The 27,174-nt window shown below is 44.0% G+C and overlaps 2 long non-coding RNA genes across 5 annotated transcripts in view; one reads left to right on the forward strand and one right to left on the reverse strand.

Annotated features, from left to right (window-relative positions):
* Window positions 1-27,174, forward strand: part of LOC140634018 (uncharacterized) — a 54,251-nt gene that overhangs the window by 1,328 nt on the left and 25,749 nt on the right. The window lies entirely within an intron of this gene.
* Window positions 1,151-21,532, reverse strand: LOC140634019 (uncharacterized). Of its 2 annotated transcripts, none has more exons than XR_012031586.1 (3): window positions 21,327-21,532; window positions 7,131-7,375; window positions 1,151-1,733 (listed from the first exon to the last, which is right to left on the reverse strand). It is a non-coding gene; the product is annotated as an uncharacterized lncRNA (long non-coding RNA). The 2 variants fall into 2 exon arrangements; XR_012031585.1 differs by lacking the exon at window positions 21,327-21,532 and adding an exon at window positions 18,909-19,171.

Below are 27,174 nucleotides of genomic sequence, written 5' to 3' on the forward strand. Positions count from 1 at the left end.
CTATAATGAGATGTCCAGATGGAGGTACCTTGAGCTGAGGCTAATAAAACTTTGATAAAGAAGTGTCTGAGAAGGAGCTGGGTAATGGTATCTGTGGGTTTCTAGACTAGAATCACCAGTCTTTCCGGATGGCTGCCAAACCTTTACTTATTTGAAAAGAGTGGGGTTGAAGGGAGATTTGAGTTCTTCCTGATGAGACAAAAGGTAATCTCTGAGGCAACAGGTTGTGACGTTGTCCTGTACTTAACAAGTAAGGGATGCAGCAGCCTTCAGTTGGGGTGGAGGTGGGCCGGGGCCAGTCCAGGGGCTGAAGGGAGTTCCCTGGAGGTTAGAAGAGTAATTCCTGTCCTGAAAGCCCAGAGGTCTGGAGCTCATTTTGTGTTAACCATGATATCACCTGGTTCTCCAGGTTTGACTAAAGGTATTAACAGTATAAAGCCTTGTGAAAAGACTGACTTTGGAGTATTACTAGACAGATTCAAACACGACAATGCCTTGTCTTCGCTGTGTGTCATTAGCAAAAAGCACGGCCTGTCAGAGCCTTAGTTTCCTCCTTTCTAAAGTGGAGGTAACTGGTAATGACATCTACTTTGCAGAATTTGTGTGAACAAATACCAATGTAAACCTCCTGACAGAATTTAGAAGCAAAAGAAAAATTATCATCCTGCCATCTAGTGCCCAATGAAGAGTTTGAGGTGCTTCATCTCGGTTGTGGATCTCAAAGGCCTGCTCTCTAATCTGTATCACTTTCACTGACTTATAACTAGATTAATTTGGAAGGAGAGTTTTTCAAATACACTTTTACCCTGTTTCCTCCTATAATCCAGTTACTATGGTGTAGTAGGAGCAATTGAGAGCATAGTTATTCAGATGGAGTTGGCTGCTTCTTACCTGCTGGATGCTTGAGCACATTACTTACCCTTACTCAGCCTCTCCTTCCTCTTCTTTGATAAAATCAGGAGTTGAAACAATACCTACCTCCGGGCTATGAGGATTAAAGCACTCGGCACCAGGGATGGTAATTAGTAGGTGCTTGAGAGGTGATAGTGACCATTGTTATTATTACTACACGCATTTTTTTTTGAGTACCTTATTACAGATTTTCACTTTCATGTGAGTCCCTAATGGATGGACTGGGAAAGGTAGAAATTTGTCTAGCTGCCTGATCTGTGTGATCTCTACCAATGGAGATCCACAAGCCCTGTCTACCTCTCCTGCTTTGCAGCCAGTTCCTGGGAGAAGAAGGGCTCCAGATCTGAACAGGAGACTTTCTCTTCCAAGAGTGTAATTCATCTGTTCAAGCTTAAACATCTTCTTGGTGCTAAATATGTGGAGGGTGGAGAAGGAGAAAGGGAGATCAAGATTTGATGTCTTAAATTTTTTCTAAATTTGTTTTCTATAAAAATATATACTTCTGGGGAGCCTGGTTGGCTCAGTCAGTAGGGCATGTGACTCTTGATCTCGAGGTTTTGAGTTCGAGACCCATGTTGGGTATGGAGGTCACTTAAAAATAAAATCATATAGATATATGTATATATACATATATTTCTAGTTTTAAGAAAAATCCAACCAGGGACACCTGGGTGGCTCAGTGGTTGAGTCTGCTTCTGGCTCGGGCCATGATCCTGGAGTTCTGGGATCGAGTACTGCATTGGGCTCCCTGCAGCAAGCCTGTTTCTCCCTCTGCCTATGTCTCTGCTTCTCTCTCCGTGTCTCTCATGAATAAATAAAATCTTAAAAAAAAAAGAAAAGAAAAAATCCAATCATAAGATAGGCATAAAGTGAAAAGTAAAATACACCCCAAACCTTGCCCATTCACTTGACTACCCTTCTCCAAAGGCCCTTATTCAATGGTTACTTGTGTAGCTTTCTAGACATTTTAATACATCTATATGCAAATCTATCTTTTTAAAAAAATTGCAGCATTCAGTATGAACAGTTTCGGACTTGTTTTTAAAGAAATATTCTGGCCATTTTTTCTTCTCAGTAAATATACATCTACTTCATTTTTCATGGCTGCCTAGCATTCCATCAACTAGGTCTGGTGCTTATATTTGGAAATGTGTAAGGGTCATTCCACCTTTTTAGTATGGCAAATCATAATGCAATGAGCATCATTGAACAACATCTTTGTGCACTAGTATCCATATATCTATAGGTTAATTCTAGAAATGATATAAAAAGACAGTGCCATGCAGCCGGGGAGGCCGCATTCTTTTCTCTCTTCTCCGCATTAATTCTGGGCATCATCTTCCCATAATTTTAGTCTTTGCCAATGTAGTAGATGAAAATGGCATGAGATTGAACATTGAATAAGAGTCCATACCTGGGGCAGCCCAGGTGGCTCAGTGGTTTACTGCTGCTGCCTTCAGCCCAGGGCCTGATCCTGGAGACCCGGGACCGAGTCCCATGTTGGGCTCCCTACATGTCGTGCTTCTCCCTCTGCCTGTGTCTCTGCCTCTGTGTGTGTGTGTCTCTCATGAATAAATAAAATCTTAAAAAAAAAGAGTCCATACCCTCAAGGAGCTCACTGCTGAGTGAAGGAGACAAATATACAAGCTAAGAGTTAACCATGTAGAGTGAAAAGTGTTATAGTAGAGGACTACAAAGAGCCGTAGGAATGCACAGGAAAGAGTGACTGACCAACCAGGGACATGAATTAAGGAAGTTGGATCTTTGGGAAGTTGCCAGGTGGAGTGGGGGCAGGCCATTTAAATATTGGTTGTTATGAATGAATGAATGAATGAATGAATGAATATTGGTTGTTCAGCAGAGTGTGGTTCCTGTGCCTATTCTCCATTTTCCATGTTCATGGCTCGGGAATGTAGATCTCTAGCCCAAACTTCTGAGTTCCAAATCTAGATAGCCAATTGCACCCCTCTTTATACCCATGTTTAGCTGTGTCAGAGACTCCTCTAACTCCATGTGTCCCCAGAAGCATTCCAACTGCAGCCCTTAGCAGCACTGCTTCATGGCCCAGATGATGTAACAGAGCTCAGAGCTTGGAAGAAGCTCCTTTTTCAGGACCCAGGCCTCTCCAGCACCTCGAGAGCATCAGGGCAAGCAACATTTAAGGAGGGATTCCTTCTCAAGGCTATGCTCCTTGCTTGCCTCATTCTAGTCCCAGGGTGCTTTTTGCATTCTCACAGAAGGTGCCTTTGGTAGGGACAGTGGGGATCAGAGCAGGGTTGGTGTGGCCAGTGACAACCTACTGCTTTGTCTGACAGCCACTTGTCAAAAGTCCCTAGAAGTGTCCCAAAAATACTCAAAGGGGACTTTGCAGGGCCAACAACTGGAACTCGGGATGATGAATTAGTGTTCATGTGATTTTGTTTCTGTCCACAGGCTTAGGAGGCCTACATGATATTTGGATTATAATCATCTTTTCTGTTTGTCTCCCCAACTGGATGGTGAGCAGCTCATGGGCAGGAAACACTTCTGTCTTTGTATACACAGACAGAGGCTGGAACAGAGCAGCTTCATACATTCAATAAATGTATGCTGACCAAGTAAATATCTGCAAAATAATTAAACTCCCATTCTCTCCATTACCTTCACCACCAACCTGCTCCTCCTCCAGTGTCCCCTGTCTTAGGGAAGAGCACCCCTAACTCATTGGACAGCTGGAAGTCTGGGAGTCCTCTTTAACTGCTCTCCACTGCCTCACTGCCAACTATACAATCCATGCCTAAATCCTATTGTTTACTGCATAAATATTGCAAATCCCATGAATGTTTCCCTATCTCCACAGCCTCTGCCTCCATCAGAGGTGCTATAATGCCTCACTTGAACTTCTGCCATCCCTGGACTGGTCCCCTACTTCTATTCCTACTACTGCATCCTTTCTCTATTCTCTACCCAAAAGCCAGCATATTTTCAAAATGCAGATTTGATCATGTATGCCTGCCTGCCTGTTTCTCTGTGTCTGTCTCTGTTCCTGTCACTGTCTCTCTGCCTCTCCTGCTCTCTCCTCTCTATCTCTCGCACGTATCCCTCATAAAACCTTTTCACTGACTTCCCATTGCCCTCAGGATTAAAGACCAGAACCCTGAAGATGCCTGACTCACCCTGCTCACATGGTAAGCCCCGCCTGGCCTTCTTGCCTCAACTCAGGTCTTTCTCCTCAGTTCCTGTACTTAGCAGCACTGGCCTTTTTCAGTTCCTCAAAGAAGGCAGATTCCTGCCTCCTCCAAACTGCACACTTTCTGGTTCCCTACCCTAAAATTCTGATCACTTTACCCCTCCCTTCCCCACCACGTATTTTCCTTAGATACTGTCACTGTAATTTCAGATGTATTAAAATGTCACTTTTTAAAAAGAGTTTATTTTTAAGTAATCTCTACACCCACTGTGGGGCTCAAACTCACAACCCCAAGATCAAGAGTCACGTGCTCCACTGACTGAGCCAACCAGGTGGCCCCAAAATGTCACTTCTTTAGGGAATCTTTCCCAGATCCCCAAAGCAGGTCAGGTTAATTCTTGTTATATGTTCTTATGGCTTATTTTAAAACCTATCACATTTTAAATTTACTTTGCATTATTGTTTGAGTAACATCTGCTTCTGCCACTTGAATGTAAGCCCCAGGAGGTCAGGAACTTTGCCAGTGGTGTTTAGGGTTATGTCTTAGCACCCAGCAGAGTGCAGGGCTGGACTGTCTGCTCAACAAAGATTTGTTGGCTCAATGAATAGAAATAGGAATAGCACATGCAGAGGCATTAAAACATTACATTAGGGCAGCCCGGTGGCTCAGTGGCTTAGCGCCACCTTCAGTCCCTGGTGTGGTCCTGGAGACCCGGGATCGAGTCCCATGTCAGGCTCCTTGCATGGAATGGAGCCTGCTTCTTCCTCTGCCTGTGTCTGTGCCTTTCTCTCTCTCTGTGTATGTCTCTCATGAATAAATAAATAAAATAAATAAAAATTACATTTAAACATTACAAAACATTGTATGGGTCCCTGGTTTGACAAGTCATGTCATATGACTTAGATTAGAGGAGGGGAAGTGTGCTGGAGAATGGCAGGAGATGAGGCTCAGGAGGTAGTCTGTGTTTCAAAGCTCAAGTAAGGAAATAGGATGCCCTTGGGGAGCAGTGAGGTGACACAGTCACAGATCTAGAGTAGAAAAGGAAACCAGGGGATCCCTGGGTGGCGCAGCGGTTTGGCGCCTGCCTTTGGCCCAGGGCACGATCCTGGAGACCCGGGATCGAATCCCACGTCGGGCTCCCGGTGCATGGAGCCTGCTTCTCCCTCTCCCTGTGGCTCTGCCTCTCTCTCTCTGTGTGTGACTATCATAAATAAATAAAAATTTAAAAAAGAAAAAGAAAAGGAAACCAGTGGTCACAGGCCAGCTTTGCCCTGTGCATATGTTTTTTTTTTTAAAGATTTATTTATTTATTTATTCAGAGAGAGCGAAAGAGAGGCAGAGACACAGGCAGAGAGAGAAGCAGGCTCCATGCAGGGAGCTGACATGGAACTCGATCCCGGGTCTCCAGGATCACACCCGGGGCTGCAGGTGGCGCTAAACCGCTGGGCCACTGGGGCTGCCCCTGTTTTTGTTTTTTTGTGCGTGCATATGTTTTAATTGGCTTGCCTAATTTTTAAAAATGAAATAGTTGCTGGTACTTAAACATTGGGAGAGTTCACATTTAAAAATAATTTATGAAAAAAATAAAAATAATTTCTGGATTTCTAGTTTTCTTGAAACATCAGACGTTCTAGGAACCCTGGGTTCATATTCCTTCAAGGAATAATTAGTTTCTGCCTTTAGAGGGAACTGCCTCTAACTCCCTAGACATTTTTACTACCAACCAGACTCAAGCATTTGAGTTAGTGACCCTTTTCTAGAGGGAACCATTGGTTGGAGCAGGTGGGGAAGGGCCGTGGAACTGAGGAACCAAAGAAGAGAATGAAGTTCATGTAGGAGCTGGAGACCCCTAGATCTAAGGGACATTACATCTGGACCCAGTCAGTCTGGCCTAGGCTTGGGATGGGGGAGGGAAAGAAGCTTCAGAACCTAGAGACTCTCTTCCGCCATCGGCAGCTTTTATTGGACTAAAGTAAAGAGAAGATAAAAACAAACCAGGAAATCTACTTTGATCCTAGCTGATCTGAGTGTAAATTAATGGAAATCTTGGAATTTTAGCAAGATAAATGCTAACTTCTGGGCTCACCTATGCCCTGTCCATGTCACAGAGAGGTAAAAGATGAATAAGACTATAGTTCTTACTGTTGAAGAAATTGATAGTCTTGTGGGGGAGAAAGATAAATAACTAAATATTACATGCTGGATAATAGAATAGAGAAGCAGTTGTTCATTCAATAGATATATTTTGAGCACCTGCCATTTGCTAGACACCATGCTTGGTGCTGAGATATAATTTTGAAGAAGACAGATACGCCTCTGACTCAGAGCTTACATCCAGGTGGTGGTTTGGGAGATCAGAGGATGAAGGAATTAATTCTGACAGGAGTCTAACATCTGGAAGCCAATCATTTGAGTTGGGCCTGAAAAGAAGCTTACAGTGTTGCTAGGGCTTGGGTTGAAGCATGGAAGATCCATTCTAGTCAGAAGAAAGAACAGGAAGGAATGGTGAGAATATTTAAGGAATAATGAAGTATTGGGTTGGAGTGACTTTTATAGAAGAGAAGGAAGCATATTATTTAGACCCTAGGTTTCCTGTGAATCTAAAAACCATTGGATTTTTTTCTAGAAATAAATTCTTTAAAATGGAACTGTTTTAGGGGGCTTGGGTGGCTCAATTGATTGAGTATCCAACTCTTGATTTCGGCTCAGGTCTTGATCTCAGGGTATGTGTTTGAGCCCTGACAAGGGCTCTGCATTCAGTGGGGAGTCTGCTTGAGATTCTCTCTCTCTCTCTCTGTCCCCTTGCCCCCACATTTATGCGTGCATGCTTGCTCTCTTTCTCAAACAATAAATAAATCTTTAAAATGGAACTGTTTCAAAAATAACTAAAATGAAAAACAAATCCAGGGGGTGAAAATACTATTGTCCCAGTATAAAGAGTTTCACTATAAAATAAGGGCATCGTTTGAAATCAACAACTGTCTACGGCCATACGACCCTGAACACCCGCGATCTCATCTGAAATCAACACAACAGTTCAGAACTTACACATTGAAATGAGAGGTTTTGAATTCCTCTTTTCAAAATTGTCTTCAGAGCCTAAAGTCCATTCTTCAGACTGTTATCAAAGGTGACAAGTTTTTATTCTTGAAGTTGAAGTAAATAATTCAGAGCCAAAGTTAGTGAATAAGCCAGAAATCAAGTTACGGGCACCTGGCTGGCTCAATCAGTAGAGCAGGCAACTCTTGATTTCATGGTCATGAGTTCAAGCCCCGTGCTGGGCATGGAGCTTGCTTTAAAAAAAGAAAAGAAAAGATATCAAGTTGGGGAGGATTTTTTTTAAAGATTTTATTTATTTTTTAAACATTTTATTTATTTTTAGAGACACACAGAGAGAGAGAGAGATGCAGAGACACAGGCAGAGGGAGAAGCAGGCTCCATGCAGGGAGCCTGATATGGGACTCGATCCCGGGTCCCCAGGATCACACCCTGGACTGAAGGTGGCGCTAAACCCACTGAGCCACCAGGGCTGCCCAAAAAGATTTTATTTATTTATTTGAGAGAGAATGAGAGAGATCACAGAGGGAGTGGGAGAAGCCGGCTCCCCGCTGAGCAGAGAGCCTGATGTGGGGCTCCATCCCAGGACCCAGAGATCATGACCTAAGCTGAAAGCAGACGCTCAACTGACAGAGCCACCCAGGAGAAATATTTTTTAAAGAAAAAGGTGTGATGACAAAGTAGTGAATCTGATTTTCTTGAGTAACCTTTAAAGTGATCGTGAAATCAATTCTAAAAGATGACATCCCCAAATACTTTTGAGCGATGATGACTGTCAGAACAAGGGTAGACACACCCACCCAAAGCAACTCCTTCAAGGACAGCACTTGTTTCATTTATGTATGCATGCATTCATCCATTCAATAAATATTTATTAAATACCTACCTAATAGATGCTAAGCATTGTTCTGGGCATTGAGGGAAGTGGTGAACAAGATAGGCAGGTCCCAGCTTTTGTGGTACTTTGTAAAGTGGAGAGGCAGATAATTACCAAATAAACAAGGTCAGAATAAGTTTCAGGAAGATAATGAAACCAGGGGTGCCTGGCTAGCTTATTCAGCGGAGCATGTGACTCCTGATCTTGGGGTCGTAAGTTTGAGCCCTACATTGAGTGTAGGTATTACTTGAAAACAACCCCCGCCCCACCCCCTCCGCCATGGGGCAGCCCGGGTGGCTCAGCGGTTTAGCGCCACCTTCAGCCCAGGGTGTGATCCTGGAGACCCAGGATCAAGTTCCACATTGAGCATCCTGCATGGAGCCTGCCTCTCCCTCTGCCTGTGTCTCTGCCTCTCTCTCTCTCAGTCTCTCATGAATAAATGAATAAAATCTTTTTTTAAAAAAAGACCCCCCCCCAAAAAAAGAAAAGAAAATGAAACCAGATACTTTGATAGAGTGACCAAGAAGGGGTGGGGTTGGATACTTTAGGTGGGGAAGGTCTCTGAGAGGGTCCTGATGAGGGGGAAGAAGCTGGCCATGGCAAATGCTGAAGGAAGGAGATTCTGGAAAAAAGGAACAGCAAGTGCAGGGGCTTTGAGATGGGAACTGATTGAATTCTAGAAACAGAAGAAGGCCATTTGGCTGGAGAATAAAGTGAGCATGGGGATTAGCCATAGAAGTGAGATGGGTGAGGTGGTGGGTTCAGAATCCTATATAACCATGAGGGCTGTGGCACCAAGTTTTTTCTGACTTTTTAAAAAGATTTTATTTATTCATTTATGAGAGAGAGAGAGAGAGAAGCAGAGACACAGGCAGAGGGAGAAGCAGGCTCCACGCAAGGAGCCCGATGTCGGACTCGATCCCAGGACTCCAGGATCACTTCCCGGGCCGAAGGCAGGCACTAAACCGCTGAGCCACCCAGGGATCCCCTTTTCCTGACTTTTGTGGAAAAGTGATGTGCAGGATGGGAGAGAACAGAAGTACAAAGAAAGACCAATTAGGAAGCTGTTACAGTAAAATATTCAACAAATATTTTTCGTGCATCTGCTATATGCCAGGAACTGTGCTAGATGCTATAGGGATATATTGGTGAATAAGATGTAAGTTTCTGTCCTCAAGTTGCTGACGACAGTGCAGGACAGACAAGAAAACTGGGGATTGTCTATCAGTAAATGCTAGAATGGGGTAAGTACAAGGTGCCATGATAACACAGAGGGGGGTCCTTTGTCTGAGAGGTTAAGGAATGCTTCTTGGAGGAGGTGTCATTTAAGGTGAACTCGAAGGACCTCAGGAATCAAATCAGCTCGGTGAAGGGCTGAGGAAGGTCATCCCAGGCACTGAGAGGCTTAGAGGGGAGTGAGAACTTAGTGAGTTTGAGGACCCGCAGAGAGTACAGCATGGCCAGGTCTTAGACATATGTCTTCTGTTAAAGAAATCAGTCTTAAGTTGTCTGCTTTTATTTTTAAATATAAGCTTTTTGAATTTGTGTGGGAAAGGTTTTTCAGCACAGAATGACATAGTTCAGGGGCCTGCCCAACTCTCAACTGCCTCTCCCTAATCTCCTTGGATTAGTTTTAATAATAATCTATTGAGCTGTAACTTTGAACCTGATATTATACCTAGTGTCGAAAAGCACAAAGCATCCTGGATGAACACCTCTGTTTTCCCCTAGCTAGATGAGAAGTGGCTGTGGAGGGAAAAATCACTACTCTCTGAGTAATGGAAAAGACCCTACTTGGGAAACTGCTTGAGACAACTTAGATCCTACCATCCATGAGGCCACAGCCCAGGGGGACAGTGGCTTGGGGCCTGTTTTTTTTGTTGTTGTTGTTTTGTTTTGTTTTGTTTTAAGTAGGGTCTGCGCCCAATGGGCTTGAACTCACAACCCTAAGATCAAGAGTCACACACTACCAACTGAGCCTGCCAGGCGCCCCTGGTTTAAGCTTTTTTTCTTTTCTTTTCTTTTTTTAAGATTTTATTTATTTATTTGACAGAGAGAGAGAAAGAGAGTGAGCACAAGCAGGTGGTGCAGCAGGCAGAGGAAGAGGGAAAGAGCCCAATGCAGGGTGGATCCCAGGACTCCCAGATCATGACCTGAGCTGAAGGCAGACACTTAACCAACTGAACCACCCAGGTGCCCCTGCTTTAATCTTTCTTATAGATTCCTGAAAAATTCTATTAGTTGAAGGATAGGACCAGTCAGTTGATTCTATGCTCCAATAAGGTGACTTGCTAGGTTTGTCCCTAACCTCTAGGGTGGTTGTGCTTAAAATGGATTCCTGACTGGGGCAGCCCCGGTGGCGCAGCGGTTTAGCACCGCCTGCAGCCCAGGGTGTGATCCTGGAGACCGGGCTCCCTGCATGGAGCCTGCTTCTCCCTCTGCCTGTGTCTCTGCCTCTCTCTCTAACTGTGTTGTGTCTCTATGAATAAATAAATAAAATCTTTAAAAAGAAAAATGGATTCCTGACTGGCATAGTTAGTCTGCATTTCTTTGGATAATGGTTCACTACCTGTGGGGTCAGATTTTTTCCTGAGGCAAGATCACTAGAGCACTTAGGACTTTTCAGATACTTTTTTTTTTTTTTAAACCGATTTTATTTATTTGAGAGAGCGAGAGAGAGCACGAACAGGGTGAGGGGCAGAGGGAGAAGCAGACTCCCTGCTGTGCAGGAACACCCTCCGCCCCCCATACACACACAAACACTCCTGCCCTCCAACACAGGGCTCTATCTAGAGACTCTGGGATCATGACCTGAGCTAAAGGCAGATACTTAACCGACTTAACCACCCCACCTTTTTTCTTTTAAAGATTTATGTATTTATTTGAGAGAGACAGAGAGAACGAGAGAATATGAGCACGAGTGGGAGGAGACCTGAGCTGAAACCAAGAGTCAGATGCTCAACCAACTGTACCACGCAAGCGCCAGTCAAATCTTTTTTGATAGGAGAAGCTGGTCCTACTTCTCTCCACGATTCAGTCCTTACTAGGAACTTGGAATCACAGAAAACCAATAATAGTCAACATCTCCATGTGTTCAATTTATATAATTCTCACAACAGTCCTATGAAGCTGGTGCTGTTATTCTTACACTATGGTTGAAAAAGTACAAGCACAGGAAGGTTATATCACTTTCTCCAGGTTACCAGGGATTTGAACCCAGGCAGTTAGACTCAACCCAAATTTTTAAGCAATACATTGCAAGTGGGACCAATTTAGGGATTTAATTACAAGGATATAACCACAAACCCCTATATAAATTGGTAATAATAATAAAGTGATATAAATAAATATAAATAATAAGTGATATAAATAGGTAAATTTTGTCCTCTAGTTCTATAAAATTGGGCATAATTATATTGGATACTTCTTTTTTTTTAAAGTATTTATTTAGGCAATCTCAACACCCAATGTGGGACTTGAACTCATGACCCCTGAGATCAAGAGTGGCATGCTCCACTGACTGAGCCAGCCAGGTGCCCCAGGCATGATTATATTGAATTCAGTAATTATATGATGGTATCAATACAATCGTTTGAGATATTTATGAACACAAACATTTATAGACAAGATATTAACAACCCATAACAACAGAATTTCTGGGATGCCTGGGTGGCTCAGCAGTTGGGCACCTGCCTTCAGCTCAGGTCGTTATCCTGGGATCCTGGATCGAGTTCTGCATCAGGCTCCCTGTGAGGAGCCTGCTTCTCCCTCTGCCTATGTCTCTGCCTCACTCTCAGTCTCTGTCTCTCATGAATAAATAAATAAATCTTAAAAAAAAAAAAACAACGGAATTTCTTTGCATCATTAAGTTAACCTAAGCAAATTAGTTTTCAACTATTATTTTTTTTAGTTTTAATTTTAATTTAAAACTATTATAATATTAAGTTTCTATGATAAGCTCATGGTAAGTAATTGTGCTTGCTTTCTTAAAGTTTATCAAGTCTTTGGCAGGGGAGAGCAGGACGAGGGAGGAAGAATGACTAACCCTCTAAAAAAACAGTCTAAAGGAAACTAAAGTTGGAGTCTTTTCCTGTTGGTAAGTCTCCCTGTTGCAGAGACTTCAAAAATCTTTCATTCGCCTTAGAGCCCAACACCTATAATGTCTAGTATATTACTACTGCAAATCACAATTACTTTTTTTAAAAAAAGGATTTAATATATGTCAGGTTCTGTGTAAGCCTTTAAGACTAAGAGAAAGGACTATAGTTATGCTCAGGGAGGAAGAAACTGAGCCTCAGAGTTTAAATAACTTGTACAGATCACAAAAGTGGTGAGTTAAAGTTTGGAACTTGGGATTGTCCAATTTTGGAGTCCAAGCTCTCAGACTACAACTCGGTATAGAGATTGGCTCTAAGAAATAGATATTTATTTAAATGTATGAAAATGATTATTATAATGAAAGTCTTTCTCCTACAATTTTGAGCAAATCAGACTCTCCTTTCATCCCAAACTGCTTTTCAGTTTATCAGATCAAAATATGAAACAGGAAGCACTAGGGGTCATTATCTCTCTCTCTTTTTTTTTACTTCAACACTGGGCCCACTTGACACTTTCTTGATGTGTTACAGAGCATATCATTCTTTATGAATGTCACAGAATTACCAGCTTGTCATTAGCAATGGTTCTTCTTTTAAAAAATATTTTATTAGGGATCCCTGGGTGGCGCAGCGGTTTGGCGCCTGCCTTTGGCCCAGGGCGCGATCCTGGAGACCCAGGATCGAATCCCACATCAGGCTCCCGGTGCATGGAGCCTGCTTCTCCCTCTGCCTGTGTCTCTGCCTCTCTCTCTCTCTCTCTGTGACTATCATAAATAAATAAAAATTTAAAAAAAAAAATAAAAAATATTTTATTAGAGAGTGCATAAGCAGAGGGAGCTGGAGAGGGAAAAGCGGGGCTCCCTGATGAACAGGGAGCCCGACTCTCAGGGCTCAATCCCAGGACCCCGGGATAATGACCCAAGCAGAAGAGAGACATCCAACTGACTGAGCTACCTAGGTGCCCCAGAAATGTTTTTTTTTTTTAATTTTTATTTTTATTTATGATAGTCACACAGAGAGAGAGAGAGAGGCAGAGACACAGGCAGAAGGAGAAGCAGGTTCCATGCACCGGGAGCCCGACGTGGGATTCGATCCTGGGTCTTCAGGATCGCGCCCTGGGCCAAAGGCAGGCGCCAAACCACTGCGCCACCCAGGGATCCCCAGAAATGGTTTTTAATAAGAGATCTAAAACATCTCTGTGGGGGTACCTGGATGGCTCAGTTGGTTAAGTGTCTAACTTTGACTCAGGTCAATGTCCCCTGGTTGGGCTCCATACTCAGTGGGGAGTCTGCTTCTCCCGCCCCCACCTCTGCCCCTCCCTGACTTGTGCACGCACGTGTGCTCTCTCTCAAATAATTTTAAAAAATGAAAGTAAAACATCTCTGTGAAAATGGCTGATATAGATGACTTGTTCTCTAGTAGATGGGGTGAGAAAACAAGAGTTGAGATTAGGCATTGAATAGCATGGCAGAAGCCAAGTTGGGTCTGCCTGTGGAATCTAAAAAGATCATTGTAGAACAAAAGTGTTTATTTTCTTGGTTTTGTTTGTTTTAGTGATGAAAATACAAGGTCTTCCCAAATAACCAAAATATCCCTTTCATTGAGAGATGGGAAGACACAAGCAAAAACTTCCAATTCACACCTTAAGACAAATATCACACCTTAAGACAAATTCTGGATGGCATAGAAATAGTTTAGTAAATCACACCCAGGTGATTTCTGGGAATGCCATCTAGGAGACAGCAACCTGCAAAGTTAGGATGATTTCAAAGGAAGTGGTTCATGCCTTAAACGAGCAACTAATATACGGTGCTATCTTCTTCATGGCCAGAATCCAAAGGTCCAGAATGGAAGTGAGAGTGAGCTTTCACTTATTTATACTTAATAACTCATCCATAGAATTTTTTTATTTTTTGTCCCTGCAACTTTGGGTTCAGTGAGTTTGGAGGCTCTTTCCCAAAGAATGCTTCCATCAGGGAACACAGACATTAACCTGGTTCCATTATATTGGAAGCTGAGACTTTTCCCTGGTCATTTAGGGCTCCTCATGCTATTCAGCCAATGGAAGAAAAGAGGTTTACAGGGGAGTCTGGGTGGCTCAGTTGGTTAAGAGCCTGTCTTTGGCTCAGGTCATGATCCCAGGGTCCTGAGATCAAGCCCCATGTCAAGCTCCCTACTCAGCAGGGGAGTCTGCTTCTCCCTCTCCCTCTGCCCCTACTCATGTATGCTCTCTCTCTCTCACTCACTCTGTCTCTCAAATAAATAGATAAAATCTTAAAAGAAAAGAAAAGAAAGAAAGGAGGTTTACAATATTGGCTAGGGTGACTGATCCTGATTATCAAATGAAAATTAGGTTGCTGCTATCAACAGGGGCAAGGAGAACCCTGTCCGTTCCCAGTGGATTCACTAGGGTACCTCCTAGTACTTCCATCAATGTAAAATTGTAGCAAAGTAGTAAAGATGGGAATGCTAACGGCTTGAATCCTGTGGAAAGGGAGGTTTAGGTCATCCCACCAAGCAAAGAATCCCCTCCAGCCAATATGCTTGCAGAAGTAAGCAACATGGAATGGATGACAGAAGGAGGCACCCATGAGTACCACTTAGCCTCCCGGCTACCTGCTGAGGTAGGATCTGTAGCTACTCTGAGTATCTTCTATTCATTGATTGTTTCTCCTTCTCCCCCACTTCCTTACTATCTGGCATGAAAAACACTGGTGGTGGTACCTTTACAATTTAGGTTCTAGATGGAGGAATAACCGAGGTGACTTCACTTGACCACAGGGTGGTTGTTAACTGATGGATTTGGTGCCTCTCCTGTGTAGCCCACCCTGATCTATTCTCTGCCTTTGTTTGTCCTATGGCCCAGGAAGCTAAGCTCCATGGACTGTATCACCTGGACTCATTGCTCACTTGGGTTCTACCAATGGGAGGTACTGGCAAGAGACTGGTGTGCAGGAGGAGAGAGAATTTGGGGTCTTCCTCTGCTCTGTGCTGGATATTCTTATTTTCTGGCAGTGACTGCTTTTCTTCCAAGCAACAGCTCCTGTCAGCAGCCCCTCTTCCATAGCTCAGGACCTCACCGGGTTCACAAAACTCCCATTTCCTTCCCCTTATCTTTTGGACCAAGCATGATAATAACTTGCTGCTGTTGCCAGCTTCTGGTTACTTCGACCTCTCTTTTTGTTTCCTTCAACTGTACCCACATTTCATGAATAGTCCCTTCATTAACGTTTCTGGAACCATCTGAAACTGTTTTCATTTCCTGCTGAGACTCTGATGGATCAATCGTTCAAGGGTGAGATGCAAAATTTTCAAAGTAAATCTGCTTATTATTAAAAAAAAAAAAATAGGGATGCCTGGGCGGCTCAGCGGTTGAGCATCTGCCTTCGGCTCAGGGCATGATCCTGGGATCTGGGATTGAGTCCCACATCGGGGTCCCTGAAAGGAGCCTGCTTCTCCCTCTGCCTCTGTCTCTGTCTCTGCCTCTCTCTCTCTGTCTCTCATGAATAAATAAACAAAATCTTAAAAATAATAAAACAAAGCAAGCCAAAAAACGTATTAAGAAGGATGGGAGATGAAAGTTCAGTCATTCTTCCACTAAATGTTTATTTGTACTTACTACGTGCAAATTAGGTATTGGGAATATCAAAATGGATGTCAGCTGCTGCCCCAGTGTATAAGTTAGCTGGGAGGAGTGTGCTAGGTGCTCTGAAATAGAATTGTCAAAGTGCTGGGGACAAATGAGACATTTACTGTTTTATTTCACAAGCTGAATTTATTTTAAGCTCCCTCCCATGTGGCCTATAAAGTGGCCATTTAGAGGGGCATACAAAATCTTAGAGAAACATAATTATTTTAAAGATTTATGTATTTATTTAAGGGGGAGAGGGGCAGAGGGAGGGAGAGAATCTTGAGCAGACTCCCCACTGAGCATGGAGCCCAATGTGGCCCAATCCAATTAGCCTGAGATCATGATCTGAGCCAAAATCAAGAGTTGGATGCTTAACTGACTGAGTCACCCAGGCGCCCGAAACACAATTATTTTTAAAAGATTATTTTCATATTCTGTCTTAGGATAGGATATTAATTCTTAATGCAACAGGAAAAGATCTGGAGGGCTACTCCACAAAGTGTTTCCAGTTGTTACCTTTGGCAAGAGGGAATACAAGAAAAAAATTTCATCTTCACTTTGTATCTTTCTGTATTATTTTCATTTTTTTCAATTAAATATTAAATTAAAAAATTGGTAAAAACTCTATATTATTAAATATGTAATATAAGTAAAGAAAGAAAGGAAATAATTCTTTTTTTATTATTTATTCATGAGAGACACAGAGAGAGGCAGAGACACAGGCAGAGGGAGAAGCAAGCTCCATGCAGGGAGCCCGATGTGGGACTTGATCCCGGGACTCCAGGATCATGCCCTGGGCCGAAGACAGGCGCTAAACTGCTGAGCCACCTAGGGATCCCAAGGAAATAATTCTTATGGCAGATCTCAGGAAGACATTGATTTGGGCCTTAAGGAATAAGTAGGTGTGTGTGTGTGGTGCCCGGCTGGCTCAATGGGAAGGGTTCTTGATCTCAGGGTTGTAGGTTCTAGCCCCACATGGGATGGAGAGATTACTTTAAAAATAAAATCATTCTAAAAAGAAAGGAATGAATAGGAGGAATTCAGGGAGTAGAGAAGGGGAAAGAATAAAACATAATCACAGAATATCTTATCCTTGTTTCAAATTCTCCTAGTTTCTCCTTTATACCTGCCTCTGTAAATTAATTCATTGATAGCATCTTGTCAGAATACAAATATATATTGAGTCCCTGCTCTTTGCCAGTGTAATAGATACCAAGGCAGTATAAGCAAGTTCCTGTTCTTAAAGCATTTATAGTCCCAATGGGAAGTCAAGATAGAACAGTTAGAGACAGCCCATGGTTAAGTGCCAACAGGTTTGGCCCATGAAAGAGCAGGAAAAGCTGAGTCCACTGCCAACATTTGAATCTTGGAGCCTTGGAAGAGTGGTGTGATTTATAAAAATGGAAAGTTGGAAAAAGAGAACTGTTTTGAAAGCAGATATACCTATAGTAAAATATCACAGTCCATGGAATTACTGTTTGGCTATGCAAATGAACAGGGCTGCATAAGTAATATTGGGACTGCAGGGTGCCAGGGACTAAAATTATCTCTACCTTTTATTGAATGTAGATGGGTGCTAGGGACTGTGCAAAGCCATTTGCACACATTATCATTTAATCCCCACAACAGCTCTCTGTGGCCACTATCACCCCTGTTTTTCAGCTGAGGGAGACTTGGAAAGAGGTCGGGTCACCTGCTAAGGCCCTACAACCAGTGGGAAAGTGACAGATTAGGATTGGAACACAAGTCTGGTCCTGCTACACATCACTGTGACATGATGACACTATGCTGTGTCATTCAGGAGGATGTAGAAGATACCAACTCTGCCCTCAGGTGCAAGGTGAAGACGGCAGAAGCAGGTGTGCGGACAGACATTGACCAGCTCCTCAGACAGGTGGCTCTCTGTGCCCACTATCATTATCATCAGCAGAGGAAACTGGAAGGAAGCAGTAACTGCGGACAGGAGTGGGCAGGGGTAGCCACAGGAAGGAACTGGGTTTTGAGTTGGACCTTAAAGGATGGATCGAATTTGAATAGAGGAGGGAATGGAGAGAATGACTTTCCAGGAGGAGGACTCAGGGGACAAAGAAGAGAGGTTGGGCATGGGTGAGGCATGCATGGGATGGACAGTCTGGATTGGGGCTAATAGAAAGTCAAATCTAGAAAATCAGATATGGAGGACTTGAATGCTCTCAAATCTACCAGGGAATAAGCCTTAATCGGATTTTGAAGGAGATGGGAGGGGATGGAAGGAGCACATCTGGCATGCTTAAAAAGTGATCTTTTTACATAGGCTGCAATGTTCAGGATGGGTTGGAATTAGCCATTAAACCTGGATCAGACTTGGGTTGATATTGGTCTAGAGGGACAAGAGGAAAGATGGGAAAGAAGGAGATGATGTGAGAAACGTTTTTGAAGAAAAAAATAGAGATGCTTGGCAATTGATTGGATTCAGAAAGAGAGGAAAGGAAATAGACCAGAATCTAGAATTTGATGTGTGGGTGGCCAGGAGAATAATGATAGCTTTGAGATCAGAAGCAAGAACAGACTGAACTTGCTTTTGGTGGCTGTGTTGTGGCTTCTCTCTAGGAGAGAGCAGGTGGGATGTGGAGAGCAAAGGACAGAGGAATAACCCCAGGGAGATGAAGAGCCTGGGAAGGAAGGTGGGGGGAGAGAAAAAGAAATACCAGGGGATCAAAGAGTCAAGAAAATTGTTAGGGAGAGAGAGAGGAGGTCTCAAAAAAGTTATAAAGTCAGAAGTGACCACCAGGTTCAAGTAGTACAGAGATGACAAGAAGAATCACAACAGGAAAGAGACCACTGGCTTTGATAAAATCAATATGCTATCCAAAGTAAATCATTTCGAGCAGGCTTTCATCTCTTAGTAAAAACTACCCAACAAGGTGAATGAAGGGTGCTGGAAAGAGGGTGATGAGTCTTTACCAATGTAGCTTATGTTTCCTGAGCACCTTCTATGTGCTCAGGCTCAGGTGATGCCTTGACTCTATCCTGTTGACAAAGCCAGTATTGTCAATGTCTTCTTTGAAGACTTTTTAAGAAAAAAAAAAAAAGAAGACTTTTTAAGGAATTTCCCATATGTAGCCAAGTGTAAATACTTATCTATGGCACTCCTTTTAAAACATGGGATTGTATTATGTACTTACTCTGCTGGTGACTTTTTTCATTTCACAATATATCCAGTGCTTTTTTCCCCCCATGTCAGTAGAGAGAGCTTTGCCTGGTTCTTTTGAAGGCTGTGTGTGGTATGAGGAAGTGATGTTTGAAAAGTAAAACCTGGAGAATGAGTGAGATTAGGGAGGCAAGGGGGTGGTTCCCTAAGGAGCAGAGTCCAGGCAAACAGAAAACCCCACAGAACTCCCCTACATCAGGGGAGCCTGATGTAGGACTCAATCCCAGGACCCCAGGATCACTCCCTGAGCCAAATGCAGAGACGTTCAACCACTGAGCCACCCAGGTGCCCCTTTATGACACCCTTTGAAGTAGGTATAATTACCTCTATTTTACAGGTGGGGAGAATGAAGCTCAGAGAGGTTAAGTGACATGACCAAAGTCACACAGCTAGAAAGTAGTTGAAGTAGGCTATGAATGAAGCTATGGGCTTTTATTGCCTTTCAAGAATTTCTTTTCTTTTCTTTTCTTTTTTTTTTTTTAGATTTTATTTATTTATTCATGAGAGACACACACAGAGAGAGGTAGAGACACAGGCAGAGGGAGAAGCAGGTTCCATGCAGGGAGCCTGACATGGGACTCGATCCCGGGACTCCAGGGTCATGCCCTGGGCTGAAGGCAGGCGCTAAACCGCTGAGCCACCCAGGGATCCCCAGTCTTTCAAGAATTTCTTAAAGGAAATTTCTTCTTGGGACTCAATAGGTGACCAGCTAGTGCTCCAAAGCTTTAGAAGTCATTAATTGCATAAAGCCAGTAGCATACTTCCTGGGTGATTTTCAGTGGCTGGAATGCTGAGCTTCTCGTGGCCAACTCCCTGTCTAGCCTTGGTATTATTCAAGGCAGCTTTATTGAGTTATAATACCTTCTCTTTATCACATTCTTTTCTCACCCCAGGGGCTGAGGACAGTATGTGGCTTTTGAACTTGCTTTCCATCAGGGATGGAGAAAGCATGAGAGTTCACCGCTGCCTTAATTGTTAGAAGTGTTCGGGTGGAATCAGGTACTTGGGGCTGGCCGGTGCCTCTCCCCCGCATTTCCAGTGGCCAGCATCACTTTTGCTGTCTGAACTCGGCGGGAAGAGACTGGCTGGGTCGATAGAGGCATCCGCCTGGCAGTCAGGGACCTGTGAGACAGAGCTCTAATTCTCTCTCAGCAACGTTACCTGTGGCCTGGGCAAGCCCTGCTGAAGGCTTGGTCTTAGTGACAGAAGCCTGGGTGGGGAGGGGGCACAGAGATTTGCCTGTGGGGTTCTGCAGGAGCTCCGCCAACACTGGTTGGTAGGTAGAGCAAAGAAGGGGTATTAGGCCAAGTGCCTCTCTTCCCCTTGGTCATTAGTCAGAGGGCCTCTGGGAAGATGTCAGCCTTCCTGATCTGATCTAATTTCAGGCTCCCTGCTGTATAACTGAGTGATTCTCTCTGTATATAGTCAGCAGCAGATTTTTCTCAAGGTGAAAACAATTAAGCTTTCGTCCCCTCCCCCCTCCCCCTACTGCTGGAAAGAAAAGGAACATGGAAGGGAAGCCGTCCCTGCTGTCACCAAGGTCAGCCAGGGTGTTCTGGCCTGTTCCAGTAATTGGGTCCCCTACCTAGTCACACCTGTCACATGCTGTCATAGTCTCAGGCACCCCGGAATCCCTCAGGGCTGAGGCAGTGAAGAGGGCTGGAGCTGCTTCTACACTTTCCTCCAGAACAAGAGAGAGGGCAACTCACCCAGCCCTAGGCTGGGAATGAGCTGGAACACAGTGAGCCAGGACTGGGGAGCACACACAGGTGTGGCTGAACTGCCCCCTCCTCCCTCTGGATGATTCCAAGCCAGGCAGGAGAAAACTCTTTGGAAGCATTCATTCATTTGGTTAGCAGCTATAGTTACCCTGCCAGGAGTTTCTGGTGCCAGTCATCTTGGGGCAGAGAAGAACCTGGCGGGTATGGGAGGGGGAGGTCGGGAGAGGGAGTGAACAGGTAAGTAGAAAGGTGCTGAATGTCACAACAGAGCTGTGAAGACCTGTTCTACAGTAGAAGTCAGAGAAGACTGCTTGGAGGAAGAGACTTTTGAAAGAGGGATATAATCTTATGATAAAATGTTTTAAAGGTAAGGAGGCGCTCGGCTGGCTCAGTCGGTAGAGCATGTGACTCTTAGGGTTGTGAGTTTAAGCCCTACATTGGGCATGGAGCCTACTTAAAAAAAAAAAAAAAAAAAGGCCTTTAAAGGTAAAAAGGGTGAAAAGGTGAAAACTGAAAATAGAAGCTTCTGATGATCCCCAAGCACCCTCCGTAGTGGTAACAACTGTCAGTATAGTGTTACAGACTTTTTAAGGAATTTCCCACATGTAGCCAAGTGTAAATACTTATCTATGGCACTCCTTTTAAAACATGGAATTGTATTATGTACTTACTCTGCTGGTGACTTTTTTCATTTCACAATATATCCAGTGCTTTTTTCCATGTCAGTAGAGAGAGCTTTGCCTGGTTCTTTTTGAAGGCTGTGTGTGGTATGAGGAAGTGATGTTTGAAAAGTAAAACCTGGAGAATGAGTGAGATTAGGGAGGCAAGGGGGTGGTTCCCTAAGGAGCAGAGTCCGGGCAAACAGAAAACCCCACGGATCTCCTGAACTATTCCTCTTACCTGTTAGCCCCCTCCTGTTTTCAGCCACCCCCCAATACTGCCACCTTTCCCTGCTCTAATTTGCAAAGCAAGTCAGCTCCCTTTGTCTGGCCCTAGCCCTGGGGACCTTCATTCTTCATGCCAAAGCAACTTACTAAGTATTTTCCTAAACAAAGAGCCATCTACCCAGAGAAAAATTATGCCATTCCCCTCACAGACAAAAGTAGCTTCAGGCAGTTGTGGTTTTAAATAGCAATTAAGAGGGAAAAAAATCTGTTACACACATAAAGCACCTGGCAGTTCATAAATGGTGGTTGTTTGTTACTATTATTATTTTACATGTGCTGATGGATGAGTTGGCTGCTGCAGGAACCCCTCCTTTCTCCCACAGCACCCACCTCTTGGTTTGAGCAGCTTTGGCAGCTTTGAAATGCAGAGATAATGTTTTATTTGCCTTCATAGTCCCAGCTCTCAGCACAGGGTCTGGCACAAGGCAGATGTGCTGGAAAAGAGCAATGAATTGACAGTCGAGGGCTGGAGTGTGCTGCTCTGAGCAGACACTGGGTCATGGCTGCTGTGGACCTGCTGTGATCTGAACCCCAGTACACTTTGGAACAGGAGAGAGAAAAATCAAAACAAGACTTCTGGCCCCGGGAAACTTCACCATCAAGCTGGGCCTCTCAAAATGTAATAACATAAAACTAAAATATCCATAGTCCCTGGATCAGTGCTGTCTTTGGTTCTTGTGTCTTTTCGGGGAGGGGAGAAGCTTCCCTCCTCTTCCTTAAGTTACACAATAGATATAGTGCACAAATCTTAAATGAACAGCTGGGTGAATTTTTATACTGTGTATGTCTTTATAACTACCACCCAAATCAAGATACTAAGGCATTTCCAGCACCAGAGCAGGCTTCCTTGGCTCCCTTCCAGGTATAACCCCTCCTACTATTTTTGACCTGTAGCACCATCAACCACCAAAAACAGTGATACCTGTTTTTGCACTTTTTATAACTGGACTCACACAGTATATATTCTTTTAAGTCTGGCTTTTTAAAAAGTCAACGTTATACCTGTAGGATTCATCCATATTGGTACTTAAATATTTTCGTATGTGTGGTATGCTATTATATTGAATGAATGTCTATCAATGGACACTTGGTTTATTTCCAGCTTTTGGCTCTTCTGAAAAATGCTGTTACAAATATTTTTTACACATTGTGGTGGAACTAATCACTTAACTCTTGGCTATATAGCATATGGGAGTAGAATTTCTAGGTCTTAGAGGATACATGTGTTTCATTTTGGTGAACACTGCCAGTTTTCCAAAGTGGTTTGTCTTTTACTCTCCTGTTAGTGGTGTATGGGAGTTCCATTTGTTGTACAGCCCTGCTAGTACTTGACATTGTCAATCCTTTTCATTTCAGCCATTCTGGTCGATGTGTAGTGACATCTCACTATTTTATTGTGTTTGTGTGATATTGTATGATATTAATTTCATACGCTTACTTCATTTGCCTATGGCCTTTTCATCTTTATTAGCCAGTTGGATGTCCTTTCCCAAGACTCTGTTCAAGCTTGATCCTCTCACCCAGAGGTGTCTCACACAGGGGTCAACGACCATCCTTGTGCGGGTCACATGTTTGTGCTGCCTCCAGAGATCTTGCTCCTAAACTCAACACTCACCTTTCTAGCTGGCTCTTGGATATCTCTAACAGGGTGACACACCTGCCCCTCAAGATCAACATCCCAAACTGAAATCTCCTCTTTAGCCCCAAATCTATTCTTCTTCCTTTCTGCTCAGGCCCACTCATGATCCAGTCCATCATATTCATTCTCACTGTCCCTGTTAAGGTTCAGGCCACAATCTTATAAAGCTCAAGAAATTTGTATGACCTATTTCCTTTTTCCAGCCCATGCCCCTCCTGCCCTGAGACCTCCTCTGGAGTCTCAGCTTGCATGCCACTTCCTCTGAGAGAGGTGTTTCCTATGTGCCCCTCCAGCGCCAGTTCCTTCCCTTTCTGTCATTTACCACTCTGTGTTGTAATTACCAGTATCGTTGCCCGAATCTCTGGATCAGACAGCTGTTGTTTTGCTCACTCAGCAGTACCTCCCTGTTTCTTAGCACTCCAGTGGCCCATGAACCATCCCATCCAGAACCAGTCTGTGTGGTCCAGGTGGGGCTGCACAAAGGGGTGTGCATATCACCCCGGCCTGGCTAGTCTGTGTGCTCCATCCTTCAGCCCCATAACTGGGTCTTACCATGGAATCAAGGTATTTGATGTGAGTCGACCTTAGGATTCTTACTGGAACAACTGGGAAAGAAACAAAGAAACATCCTTTTCCTGAGGGGGTTACCGATGAGCTAAGAGGAGAGTGTGGAGCCAGTGGCAGCCACCATGTTGCCACAAAGAGAAAGCCTACCCAAGAATGGAGGAAACCCAGAGGAGATCAAGGTCGTGTGGGAAGAGACTGAATCCTACTGACATGCTTGAGCCCCTGGTCAATCAGCCTGAATCACACCCGGCTCGTTGACTTTTCAAGTAAGTGAGCCCATAGATTCCCCTTTGTGTAAGCTGATTTGAATTGGTTTCCGTCACTTGCAACCAAAAAACGTGCTGACTAATATACTCCCTTACTAGACCACAAACTTCCTGAAGGCGGGAGTGCCTGGTGCTTAACAGGAATTCAGCAAGAGGGATTCAAGGAAGGAAACATGGAAGAGCTCCTCTTCTTCTCTTTGCTAGATCCTTCCTCTGACTTCCCCTCCCAGTTGATGCTCCATCCAGCCCACCATCCTCAGGTATACCCTTATACCCTTGCTAGTCTGAGGGTTTGTCACACATTCTCAGCCATGGATCTTTTTTTCTTTTTTTTTTTAAGATTTATTTATTTATTCAGAGAGAGAGGCAGAGACACAGGCAGAGGGAGAAGCAGGCTCCATGCAGGGACCCTGATGTGGGACTCCATCCCCGGTTTCCAGGATCACACCCCCAGCTGCAGGCGGTGCTAAACCACTGCACCACCAGGGCTGCCCTCAGCCATGGATCTTCTTTAAGTTCTGATTCTTCTGATTCTTCTTTACATTCATCTGCCTGTCCCACTAAAGGCTGTGATGGCTGTTCTTTAGCTCACTGTTCTCCAGATTTTCTTCCTTGGTTAATCCAACCAGCCACACATTCTGGTAGGAGATCCCCTCTCTGTTACTGGAACTCATAGATTCTAAAAAAAACAAAAACCAAAAAACACAGCTCTTTTTGCATATTTGATGGATTTTCTAATTATCTTCATTCAGCTTTATGTTAAACTAAAGAGTAGCAGTTACTAAAAGTACAAGTTCAGGAGGCTGACTCGAGTGTTCAAATCCCAGCACTTCTACTTACTAGCTTAACCTCTCTGTGCATCACTTTCCTTACATATAAAATGAAAACAAGAACAGTACTTATTTTATACTGTTGCTGTGAGAATTAAATAAATTGATTAATGTAAAAACACTTCTTTACACGGGGTAGAGAGGGAAATACCACAGGGACATTTCACAAAGGAAGTGAAAGCAAGGCCGGGTTTCCAAGTGACTCAAGATGCCTTTACTGGTGGCAGGAAATGCAGCAGGCTAATACCTGAGTGTCTGACCAGTAACCTCTAGTGGGTTCCTTTGTATTCTGTATTTCGCCTGTAATGTGTTCTTTTTTTTTTTTTTAATTTTGTTTATTTGAAAGAGAGAGGCAGAGAGAGAGAGAGAGTGTGCATGTGAACGAGCACAAATAGGGGTAAGGAGGCAGAAGGAGAGAAAGAGAGAAGCAGACTCCCTGCTGAGCAGGAAGCTCCACATGGGACTCAATCCCAGGACCCTGAGATCATGACCTAAGCTGAAGGCAGATGCTTAACCGACTGAGCCACCCAGGGGCTCTAGCCTGTAATGAGTTCTTAATCTCACACTGACATTATTAATGAAATTATTTCAAGTGTTTGACATTTCACTGGGACTTGGGAGTCAGAGTAGTAGCCAAGTGGGCTAACCATAAAGAGATGATGGTGGTGTTTGCTGTAAAATCTTAGGAGATTGGGGCACCAGGTGGCTCAGTAGTTGGGGTCCTGGGATCAAGTCCTGCATCGGGCTCCCTGTGGGGAGCCTGCTTCAACCTCTGCCTGTGTCTCTGGTCTCTCTCTGTGTCTCTCATGAATAAATAAAATCTTTTAAAAAAAATCTTGGGAGATTGCATTGTTTATAATGTACATGGTATGGATTTGCTGTACATAAGAAGTGAGGTTCACTGACCATTATGCCAGCCCATGTACATCCATGTTTTGGAGAAGATTCAGGAACTCCTCCAGCCACCACCTACCTCTGAAACACAGTAAAACAGTTCAGTATTAGGAGCATGGGCTTTGCAGTTGGCCATACCTGGGTTTAGTTCTCCTCTCCACCTTTTGCTTATTTGTGTGAATTTAAAGTAGTGATTTATCCTCTCTGAACCTCAGTTGTCTCTTCTATAGAAATGGATAAAGTAATTGTTCCTCAGGTTGCCTCATGGTGTAATCCAAGGGGTGCCAATCACAACATATTCTCTATTGATGGCACCTACTGTATCTACTGTATAAGGTGGTTGTGAGGATGATTTGAGATGGTTCCTGGATAGCTCAGTCATGGGTACAGAGAACACACTCAGTAAATATGAATTGTTATTATTAGTTATAGTACAGGCAGAAGCACTTCTGATCATCATCACCATAATAGCAGAAGAGTGCAGAGTTAGGCAAATTAATGAAAAAAGTTTTCCGAGGAGGTTTGAAGGTTTTAACTGGATTTGAGAGGTAGGGAGGAATGTATTTTGGCGTAGAAGATTAGGGTGAGTGTTTTGGGAAGGAAGAAGAGGGAACAGGTTTCTGTGTGACCAAAGTGAGATACTTGGATGCAGCTCAGCCCTGTCCTCAGGGCACTGTTGGGCCCCTGCCAGTAGTGGGGAATCCCAGAAGCTTCTCAGGCTTGGCTGCAGAAGGGAACAGACGTCTCCTATGGAGAGAAAAGGAAGTCACAGAGCTGCTGTCTGGTGCTGCCTGAGATTGGGGCCAAACCGACCAGCAGACAGATTTCTGTGGGGGTAAGGGAACTGGCAGGGTAAGGGCTTAAGGGTCAGCTCAGGACTTCCTGGCCATGTGGGCAGCTGGGCCAGAGGCTTTTTTTTCTCCCTCCCAAGTAATAGGGCTAGTCAGTGGCTTCTTCCCAGGTGCTCAGAGTGCCTATCTCCTCTGCAGCATCATTTGGGGTCCTCTCTATGCAAGCAGGGAGAGCACTGTATGGGAAAGACCAAAGCAAACTATGAGAGTTTTAGCACTCATCTGAGCTTCCAAGAGGTCATCGTGGGACTGTGGGAGGGACAGCCAGATCAGGCTGTGTAGCTTTCCTGTTTGGCCCCCTATCTCCTGTCTGCTCTTCCGGAGCCACACTTCATTCTCTTCTGGGTCTGACTTGTTTTGATGCATTGGCAGGATCTCCTTTACCTTCTGGCTTCTGGGAGGGCTCAGCCAGTGGGGAGTCTGGATGGAGACAGAGAGAGAGAGAGAGAGAGAGAGAGAGGTGTCATGCATGGTATATTCCCCTTGCTCCCTCCACAGGCTGGTAGTGTGATTGACAGTCCCTGC

Source organism: Canis lupus, chromosome 5, assembly GCF_048164855.1.
Source record: "Canis lupus baileyi chromosome 5, mCanLup2.hap1, whole genome shotgun sequence".
Lineage (NCBI taxonomy): Eukaryota > Metazoa > Chordata > Mammalia > Carnivora > Canidae > Canis > Canis lupus.